The sequence below is a fragment of the Lagenorhynchus albirostris genome, chromosome 14 (assembly GCF_949774975.1).
Source record: "Lagenorhynchus albirostris chromosome 14, mLagAlb1.1, whole genome shotgun sequence".
NCBI lineage: Eukaryota > Metazoa > Chordata > Mammalia > Artiodactyla > Delphinidae > Lagenorhynchus > Lagenorhynchus albirostris.
In genome coordinates this window covers 69,911,782-69,922,406 of record NC_083108.1, presented here as the reverse complement: position 1 = coordinate 69,922,406, position 10,625 = coordinate 69,911,782, and positions in this window count along the sequence as shown.

Here is a 10,625-nt window from a genome sequence, read left to right as displayed (position 1 = left end):
TCTGCTCGGAGGGTAATTCCATGCCTGTTTCTCAGGGGAGAGAACTGACAGGCAATGAAATTACAGGTCCTGCCTGAGACCACAAGGCTAGTAAATGGCAGAGCTGCCTTTGAATTCAGCTCTGATCAGTCCCAAACTCTTGCTGCTGTCACTCTCCCTGACATGGCCTTCCTCGGAAGAGGGCCTTATGGAAGGGAGGGAATGGGGTGGTGCCCATCGTTCAAGGACTGTGCTTACCTGTGTTAGCTCATTAACTTCCCAGCAATCCCATAAGGAAGGGACTATCATCCCCATCTGGCAGGTGAGGAAACTGAGTTTCAGAGCTGAATGTCACTTCTGAGGTTGTTGATTTAATCTTCACGAAAGCTCTTTTTCAAGGTCAGCCGAATTTCATGACAATATGGCCTCAGCAAAGACAGACAATGGACTTGGGGCTTCACAGACTTGCTGGGTGCCCTAAATTCCTTCATTACACTCTCCATGAAGTCACAGCACTTTGGCTCTGGTTAAAATGCAAATCATACCTGCAAGGGATAACATGGAAAGCCATCATCAGCCTGGAATAAAGCCAGGCCACGTTCGTGTCCAAATTTCATTCTCAATACCTTTGGGTTTCTTTTTAATAACTTAAAAATGTTTTTTTGCTACCAATTCGTGTTCATTGTAGAAATTTAGGAAATGCAGAGAGGCAAAAAAATAAATGAAAAATTGCCCAGAATCTCCCTGAGGCAGCCATTTCTTCTCATTACATCTAGTAGCAGTTTTCAAATTTTGTTCTGGGAAATCACACATGCCCCACTCTCCACCCAACTAATTAAGGGACTAACTCTACCCCTGGCTGGTGGAGGGGGAAGAGCCTATGACCCAAAAAATGGACAATCAGGACTTCCCTGGTGGCACAGTTGTTGGGAGTCCGCCTGCCGATACAGGGGATGCAGGTTCATGCCCCGGTCCGGGGGGATCCAACGTGCCGCAGAGCGGCTGGGCCCGTGGGCCGTGGCCGCTGGGCCTGTGCGTCCGGAGCCTGTGCTCCGCGGCGGGAGAGGCCACGGCAGTGAGAGGCCCGCGTACCGCAAAAAAAAAAAAAAAAAAAAAAAAAGGACAATCAGAGCATACCAGCCCTGGCCACAGTGATTGGTTCACAGAAAAAAGAACAAACAAGCCCAGCTAGCACTGCCCAGGACTTTCCCTAAAATCATTTTAAAAGAGGCCTTTTTCTCCTGGTCCTAAGCTGCAAACAGCTGAGAGCAGAGTGGCTATTCTCGCTACAGTCTGTGGAGAGGTTGCCTAAGAATGAAGCCAACTCCCTAGAGGAGAGGAGAGCTGAGGTATGTGGAGAGAGAGATTTCTGACATTGAGCACCTGGATCCAACTACACCTGAGGCCAACGCTTTTTATTTTCAAGGTTTCCATTTTTGTTCATTTGTGCTCAGTTTTAAAAACAAAAGTGTTAATTTGAATCTAATAACAGATCTTCATTGCTGCATGCAGGCTTTCTCTAGTTGTGGCGAGCAGGGGCTACTATTTGTCGTGGTGTGCAGGCTTCTCATTGCAGTGGCTTCTCTTGTTGTGGAGCACGGGCTCTAGGTGTGCAGGCTTCAGTAATTGTGGGTCACGGGCTTAGTTGCTCCGCGGCATGTGGGATCTTCCCAGACCAGGGCTCGAACCTGTGTCCCCTGCATTGGCAGGCGGATTCTTAATCACTGCACCACCAGGGAAGTCCAAGGCCAATTCTTTAATAGACTTTTCAGTTATTAAATTAAACCATATACAATTGCCAATATTTGACAATTCTTGACCTAAAAATGACAATTTCAAACCCTTCAACTTAATACATGAGCCAACAAATTCCCTTTCCTACTTAAATAAGTTTAAATTGAGTTTCCAACTCTTGCAACTGAAAGAGAACCATCCAATACACTCATCATCCCAAGAAATTCAACCTTCACATTTTGGTGTGTCTCCTCCCATATTTATTTCTTTCAGTGTATACGTTTGTATAATATAATATCAATATAATACAAAAAATTTATGATATTTTAATTTAACTTATTATCTGTGTAATTGTTCAATATCTGCTTCCCCCATGGAATGTTTCAGGAGAACATGTTTTATTCCAGCCAGTGTCAGAACCATAGATGCTCAATAAATATTTGTCGACTACACCAATACATGTATATACTAAAAAGCAGAACCAGAGTGAGAGAGTGATTTCGGGAAAAGCCAATCTGCAGCCAGGCATACAGCTATCCTATAAAAGTGAGATATACGGTCCCATTAGAGGAGGGCCCAGATGCACAGCAAACAATGAAAACCTGGAACCTGCATTAAAATATAAATGGGAAGCTAGCCAAACCTGGCAGCCTAGATAGAACACTGGCATTTGCTGAGGGAAATGTGTTGTTCAACTCATCAGCCTTTTAAAAAGTTGGCAGGGGGCCAGGATGGAGAGGAGCACAGAAAAGAAATCCAACAGCAAGATCCATGGTTTGAAACGCATAAAAAGAGGCTCAGCAGAGGTTTTTTTTTCATGAATCTTCTGAATGTGCATTGCTCAGACCATAGGCCCGTGACTCATTACTGCTTCCTTGAGGTGGTACGGCAAAATGCAGGGGCAGAAATGAAAGGCGATCTACTGAGCGATCAATCATGCCACTACAATCACCATAGGCTCACTGATCATTAGAATATGGAGATAAGTTCTGTTATTGCTGCTGCTGTTGTTATTGGCACCATCATCAATACTCACATAAACAACAGTAAGAGTGGATGGTGGCTATTGCCAGGCAAGGTGCGAAGAGGTTCTCGTGCATTATCTCATTATCTCTTACAGCACCCTATGAGACAGGTACCCATTTTACAGATGGGGACCTGAGGCTCAGAGATGTGAAACCACTTGCCCATGGGCACATAGTTGCTAAGGGCAGAGCTAGGACTCAAACTCAAGGTCTTCTGACTCTTTCTGCTCTATTGATTTTCTAGATGATCTAATCAACTCCCCTCATTGTACAAGTGAGGGCAAGGAGGCACTGTAGTTCTGAAGTGGGAGGAGATGCCAAATAGCTATTAGGACCTTTACATGATTACACCTTAATATTAAACCTTTAGCTTTTCAGAAGTGATCCTAAGCAAAGAATGCGGAGGGTCCTGGTGTAGTAGGACCCAGGCGGGGTCAATCAGAAGATACTTGCTGACGTTTGCATCACATGAAGGTACTGATTGGGAGGGCAGCCATTCTGGAGGTTCAGTCCATGTGACCCATGACCTGACAATCCACTGCAGGGGCCTTACAGGGGCACACATGAGGATGCTTACCACCGTGCTGTCTGCTGGGGCAGCAGGTGGAGGCCCTCTAGTATCTGCCCCTAAATAAATGGATGAGTAAAATATGATGGGCCCACACCAGGTGGAGCTTCAAATCACAGTGTCATGAAGAAAGTAACAAACAGGATGAAACCCACAGCACAGTACCATTTAGGTAAATGAGAAACATATGCACACAAAACATGTTGTCCAGGAACAAATAAAAAGATACCAAACAGATTAGACTGCCTGCCTGGAGTGGGGGGAATGAGAGTGGGGCATGAGGATCAAGGGAATGAATGGATGGATGGATGGATGGATGGATGAATGAATGAATGAATGAATGAATGAATGTATAACACATAGGTCACTTGCAGACAATAATGGGAAGGCACCATAAACCAAGGAATATGAGTACCTCAAGCCTTGGCACCCTAGATTCAAAAAAATAAATACAACCCAAAACAAAATCCATTCTGCTAGGCTCTATTTTCTGGGAAGGGAGTGGAAAGACCTCATTAGATGATAGTAAGAGAAAAACTGTGACAATTCTATAAAAGGGCCCCATTTTTAAAAAATGTGTGTCGTGTGACTTTATACAGAAAACAGTCTGGAAGGATCTGTGTCCATGTGCTCACAGGGAGTCGCTAGGAGCAGGGATGAGTCTGCACCAGTCAGCCTTGTCTACGGCACACCCAGCTGGGCTGACCCATGGGAGGACTCAGTCACACTCACATAATCACATACTTGATTCTTCGGAATGTGAAATGCATGCTTTTCTCTACACCTTTATATCATCTGCATGTTTTAGAAGAGCACAAATGCTTTTATAATCAAAAAGGAACAATAAAGCATTTTCTGTTTGGGAGGAAAATGTTAAGTAAGAATGAACATAGGGATTCTGAGGCCAGCCGTGTCTGAGATTCCCATCTCCCCTGGCAACCACTGAGCATCTATTTTCAGGTATCCATGAGTATGTCTTTAGCGCCCACTCAGAGCACAGTTCAGGGCAGAAGGCTCCAGAGGGAAAAAGGGACTGCAGGTGGGAGGGGTCACGGTTTGTAGCAGAGCCTGTGGAGCTTGACTCCAGACTAGCGTGTGATGCGGGGTAAGTTCTTTGACCTTTCCGAGCCTCTGCTTCCACACCTGTAAAATGGGCACAATACCAGCATGGCATCAGGATTAAATGAAAGAATGCATGGGAGGGGTTTAGCACCAAGCCTAGCACAGAGCAGGTGCTCAACATGTAATCATCTTGTTATTGTGGCTTCCTGGGGAAGCCTCTCAGCTGGCAGGAACTGAGGGGACCGAAGTACAGAGTGCAGACTGCACTGGGCCCTGCAGGGCTCTTATTTTCAGATTTCTGCTTTTAAGGCATCAGAGTTGGGGACGCTCATGCCTTGTCCTTCCCCGGCCTCCCTCAGAGCTGTGCCAAGGGAAGCCTTAATTCCTGGATAAAAAAGGCAGTAAAGGGGCTTCCCTGGTGGCGCAGTGATTGAGAGTCCGCCTGCCGATGCAGGGGACGTGGGTTCGTGCCCTGGTCCGGGAGGATCCCACATGCCGTGGAGCGGCTGGGCCTGTGGGCCATGGCCGCTGGGCCTCCGCGTCCGGAGCCTGTGCTCCGCAACGGGAGAGGCCACAACGGTGAGAGGCCCGCGTATCGCAAAAAAAAAAAAAAAAAAAAAAAAAGGCAGTAAAGGATCATTTGGGCCAATTTCGTCAGTGGGGCACTCCGTGCACTGGGGAAAAGACACGGAATTATAACACAGCCCACGGTGTCCAGGCTGTGGCCCCAGACAGGGTGATTAGAAATGAAGAGATGGGATTCCAGATGCAGAAAGAGGAGGAGTCATCTGAGGACATGAGCCAGTGCCATCCAGACCAAAGCCCTGGGAATAAACAGACCCCATGCACACATCTATGAAGTTCTGGCAGAAGTATTGGCCCTGGGGACACACACACACACACACACACACACACACACACACACACCAGCTCAGGGAGCTCTATTTAGAATTTTCTCCTTTCACCTAAATCAAATCAGATGATGTGCCAGATTGCCCAACCACAATTCATGTTTTTTGCTTTTGCCTTAAAAATAGTACAAATATCTATAACATACCGAGTGTTTACTATGAGCCAGGCGCTCTGCTAACATCTTTACAGGAATTAGTTCATCTAATCCTACAAATAGCAAGTATCAATTAGGATTCGAATGTGTTGCAAGGACACAAAACAAAAGAACAGTGGCTTAAGAAAGTTTACTTCTTTCCTATGTTAAACAAGTTCAGAGAGTTGGTTCAGGACATGTGTGAATGACTAGAGCTCCTTCCTTCTTGAGCATGTGGCTTTCTCCTCATGGCCCAATATAGCTTCTTGAGCTCCTGCATCACAACCACATTCCAGCCAGCAGGAAGGAGGAAGGGACAAAGAAAAGCACCTGTCTCTTTTAGGGTCCTTCCAGAAAGCTGCAGGTGACATTTATGCTTACATCACCCCAGCCAGAATTAGTCACATGACTACCCCTAGCAGCAGGGAGTGATGGGAAATGAAATTTTTACTCTGGGTGACCATGAATCCAAACACAAGTCAGGGAAGGAAATGGGAGAATAGCTACTGGGTGGAGGGAGAACACTTGTGGTCTTGGCCACAGAACTAATAATAATTCTGCTTTTCAGGTGGGGAAACTGAGGCTCAGACAGAGGCACTGACTTGTCAAAGGTCACCCAGATAGTATGTGGCAGAGCCAGGGGTTGAACCAATGTCTGTCTGATGCTGAGCCACTGGGCCTTTTGAAATCTATATGAAAAGATAAAGATGGGAAATTCCACCAACAGGAGAAACCCACAGAGACACACCTCCAAAATCACCAGCTTCAGGGCTTAGATTTTATATGCAGAGTTTCAAACCAGAGCCATTTTGACAACTGAATCCAAATCCCCAGGAAAAAGTTGTTTTTAATGGTGGCTGTAAAGAGCCTTAATCAAAGCAGCCAAAAGAACGCCACATCTACAGGACTCAGGGAACAGGCTGTGAATTTTGTTTAGAATGTCCCTTCCTGGTCAGTTAAAACAGGGGGATTCATGGCAGCCAGGGCACCACACCTGGAGGTCCCTCTTCAAGGTGGGGGCAGGAGTGTTTTCTGGGGGCTGACAGTCTTCTGCCCTCTCTGTCTCTGAGGTGCAGATAATCATAATTATCTGAATTGCCTCACAGGGCGGGGAGACCATGAAATCCCACTGAGGAGCTGGAGAGGAGAGTCACCTCCAAGGTGTCCCAGCTCTTGTTCAGGGCCGACAGCCTGGCCCCATGGCAGCCTGGCTGTGGAGCTGAGTCCTTGCCTCCCTTTCTCCGTCCACACCAATCAGTGGTGCACATCACCCCACAGGAGAGGAGATGCGAACAGCGACGATCAGAGCTAAGCCACTCAGCTGCAAATATCTGACTTCCTCGTTAGAAAGCCTCCATGACAGAGGGATGTGCATTATCCCCAGTTTACAGCAGAGAAAATGGAGTCGTAATGACTTAAAGTAAAACGGTACAACCACTTTGGAAATCTGCTAGTTTCTAATAAAGTAATACATACTGTTACCATAGGACTCAGCAATGCTGCTCTGATGTATCTAAATGCCTAAGAGAAATGAAAACAGAGAGACCTCTACAGGAAACAACCTAGATGTCCACAAACAAGAGAATGGATTAAAAAATAATAATTATGGATCCATACAATGGAATACCACTCAGCAATAAAAAGAAAGGAACCACTGATGTACGTGACAGCATGCACGAATCTCAGAAATTATGCTGAGTGAAAGAAGCTGGTCACGAAAGAACATACACTATAGGATTTCATGGATCTGAAGTTCCACAGGCAAAGCTACACTGTGGTGATAGACACCAGCATAATGCTCACCTCTGGGAGAAAGGGTACTGAGTAGGAAGGGGCACAGGGAAGCTTCTGGAGTTATTTTATATAAGTTGATCTGAGTGATACAAGAAGGTTGCATTTGGCAAAATTAATGAGGCTGTAGACTTAAGATCTGTGCCTTTCACTGTATGTAAATTATGCCTCGATTGAGTACAGTGTGGGAGCGAAGGGGGGCGGATATACAAAGAGGTAAAGGGACTCAGCCTTCTACACAGCTAGAAATGACAGAGTTGTGCCATGAACCAACAGCCAACCTAAACCAAGCAGTGAAAGAACAGCTCCCACGTTTTTTGCAAGGATTGGGGGGATCTCTGTGTAGGTCATACATATTTCCAAGCGTTCTCTCTGAGCCAGGCCCTGTGTTGGGGGCTGGAGTGAAGATGCACATGACAGCCATGGTCCTGTCCCGATGAAGCCTCTGCCCCAGGACAGAGGATAAGCAGGCATCCCAGGGCCATGTGGGGAGGTAGAAGGACGGGCAGTGGACACCCCTGGAGGGAACTAAGTCCAGATTTCCTAGAGGAAGAGGCAGCAAAGCTAGAAAGGAATAAGGGAAGGAAGGAATGTGATGCAGGTAGAAGGAACAGGTTGGGTAAAGACCCATGGTGTAGGAAGAGAGAATGTGGTCCATCCGGGAAAGGGACTGCAGTAATACAGCCCTCCTGGAGCTTAGAGTGGGAATAGGCAGAGATGAAAAATGCCGTTAATAAAAAGAATAAAAGTGCCTACACTTATGCGCTACTTACTCTGTGCCAAGCACTCTTCATATATTAACTCATTAAATCTTCACAAGAACCTTAGGGATTAAATTGCCCCCATTTCACAGATGATGAAATTGAGGCTCAGAGGGGGGAAGTAACCTGTCTAGGGTCACAAAGCTGCTAAGTGGCAGCGACAAGATTTGAATCCAGGTCAGCTGCTCAGAGTCACTCTGCTGCCAGCTATGGAGGTGGAGAGGGACAGATTACAAACACCCTAACCAGCTATTTTAAGGTTTCATCCTGCGAGCAGAGGGAGTTACTCAGCCCCTCTCTGAGCTTCAGTTTCTGTGTGTGTAAAACATAGATGTTAATAATTTCTACCTCAAAGTATGGTGATGGGGCTTAAAGCGGATGAAGAGTGTAAAGCAATGAGCAGAAGGCCCTGTTTGTATGACACCATCCTACATATTAGCTATCATTATTCTATGGCAACAATCACTGAATAGCTGACATGCCAGGACCTACAATGTGTAGGCACACAGTGCGTGAATTACCTCATTTAATGCTCATAGCAGCCTGTGAGTTAGAAGCCATTATCATCACACAGCCCACAGACGAAGGAAGTGAGGGAAGAGAGCTTCACAACTTGTCCAAGATAATGCCACTAACCAAGCAGCACAAGGCTCCAGCGCAGCTGATGACAGCCATACACGGCAAGCGAGCACCAAAGCGATCAAGTCCCAACTGAGATGTGCTGTGAGTGTGGTTTATTTTATTTACTTATTTTTGGCTGCACTGGGTCGTCGTTGCTGCGCGCAGGCTTTCTCTAGCTGTGGCGAGCGGGAGTTACTCTTCGTTGCGGTGCGCGGGCTTCTCATTGCGGTGGCTTCTCTTGTGGCGGAGCACGGGCTCTAGGCGCGCGGGCTTCAGTAGCTGTGGCACGTGGGCTCAGTAGTTGTGGCTCGCGGGCTCTAGAGCACAGGCTCAGTAGTTGTGGTGCACGGGCTTAGTTGCTCCACGGCATGTGGCATCTTCTCAGACCAGGGCTGGAACCCGTGTCCCCTGCATTGGCAGGCAGATTTTTAACCACTGCGCCACCAAGGGAAGCCCGCTGTGAGTGTAAAATGCAGCCAGATTTTGAAGACTTCGTTTGAAACATCTCATAATAATTTTTCATATTGAATACATGTTGACATGATAATATTTGGATGTACAGGGTTAACTAAAAGAGATTATTAAAATTAATTTCACCGGTTTCCCTTTACTTTTTTTTTTAAATGGCTACTAGAAAATTTAAGAATTCCCTATGAAGCCTGCATTAAATTTCCCTGGGGCGGAGCTGCCCTATAACCACTTTGCTTCAGTGTGTGGGGTGAACCACGACGCTCGCCTCTCAGGCTCTCCACCAGGTACTTCTGTTCTTCTGATGTTGCTGTACTTCAGCTTGAGCCCATGTGCTAATGAAATGACTCCCTTGTCCCTCATGGCTGTGTGTGTGTGTGTGTGTGTGTGTGTGTGTGTGTGTGAGCGTGCATGCATGCATGTGTCCTCTTCAAAGATATTTCCTGCTGGGTTCCCTCTTTGCCAGTTTTAGCAACACACCAGCTTGCTGAGGGTGGGAGAAAGAAGGCAGAGGGACCCCCTGTGCAAACCCAGTGTCACAGCCCTCCACCCCCTCTCCTACTGGCTGCTCCATCTGATGGCCAATGAGCCCCGCGGTTCCAGGTTCTTGCCCCTGGCAAGGTTACTGAAGTTGAGGTCGGCTGTCCTCCCTTTCCTAGGGAAAATAAAAATATTCTAATTAAAGCTGGGAAGGCCCCAGGAACAGGAGTGCTGGCACCAGGCTGATGGATGTAATTCAGTTTGGAGCATGAAGAGCAGGACTCTAGGCTCTCGCCATTACCAAGCCGACTGCAGGGCAGAAATGATCCAAAAGTGGCTTTAATGAATGCAGGGCAGCCCACGTCGGGGTGGAGGTGGGGGCTTGAACTGAGGGGCAGAAAGAGCCCTGTTCTATCTGCAGCCAGGGAACAGGTGAGGTCATGGGGTGTGGGGACCCAGATACACCTGGCTCCTCCCACCCTCAGTTTCCACATCTGGGAACAGAAGCTTGTTTTGGTACCCTACCTCCTAGGTCCTCGTGAAGACTGAATGAGGTAATGCAGGTTCAGTGTTCACTTGGGACCTGGCACAGGAGGATGCACTTAACTAAACGGGAGCCGTACTCTTGTATTCCCCTTCCCTACATGGCACAGAGACACTAAGTGAGCAGGTGCTATTGGAAAAATGGTGCCAATAGGCTTGCTCAACACTGGGCTGCCACAAAGCTTCAATTTAACTGCGTAAAAAACGCAGTATCGGCAAAGGGCAATAAGGTGAAGCGCCATAAAAGGAGGTCTGCCTGTACCTGGTACGTGGTGAAGGTTCAATAAATATTAACTGTGATTATCCTTTCCTTCTGACAGGTGAGGAAACTGAGACTCAGGGAGGAAGAAGTGATCTGTCCAGGACAGCACAGCAATCCATCAAATTTCATGAAGCAAAAACTTAGAAGAAACTAGACCAGTATCATTCCAATAGAGATACAGTGAGAGTCCCATATGTAATTTCAGACTTCTTGTAGCCACATTTTTAAAAGTAAAAAGAAACAAGTGAAATTAATTTTAGTGTGCTAGTTCATCTATCCCAGTATA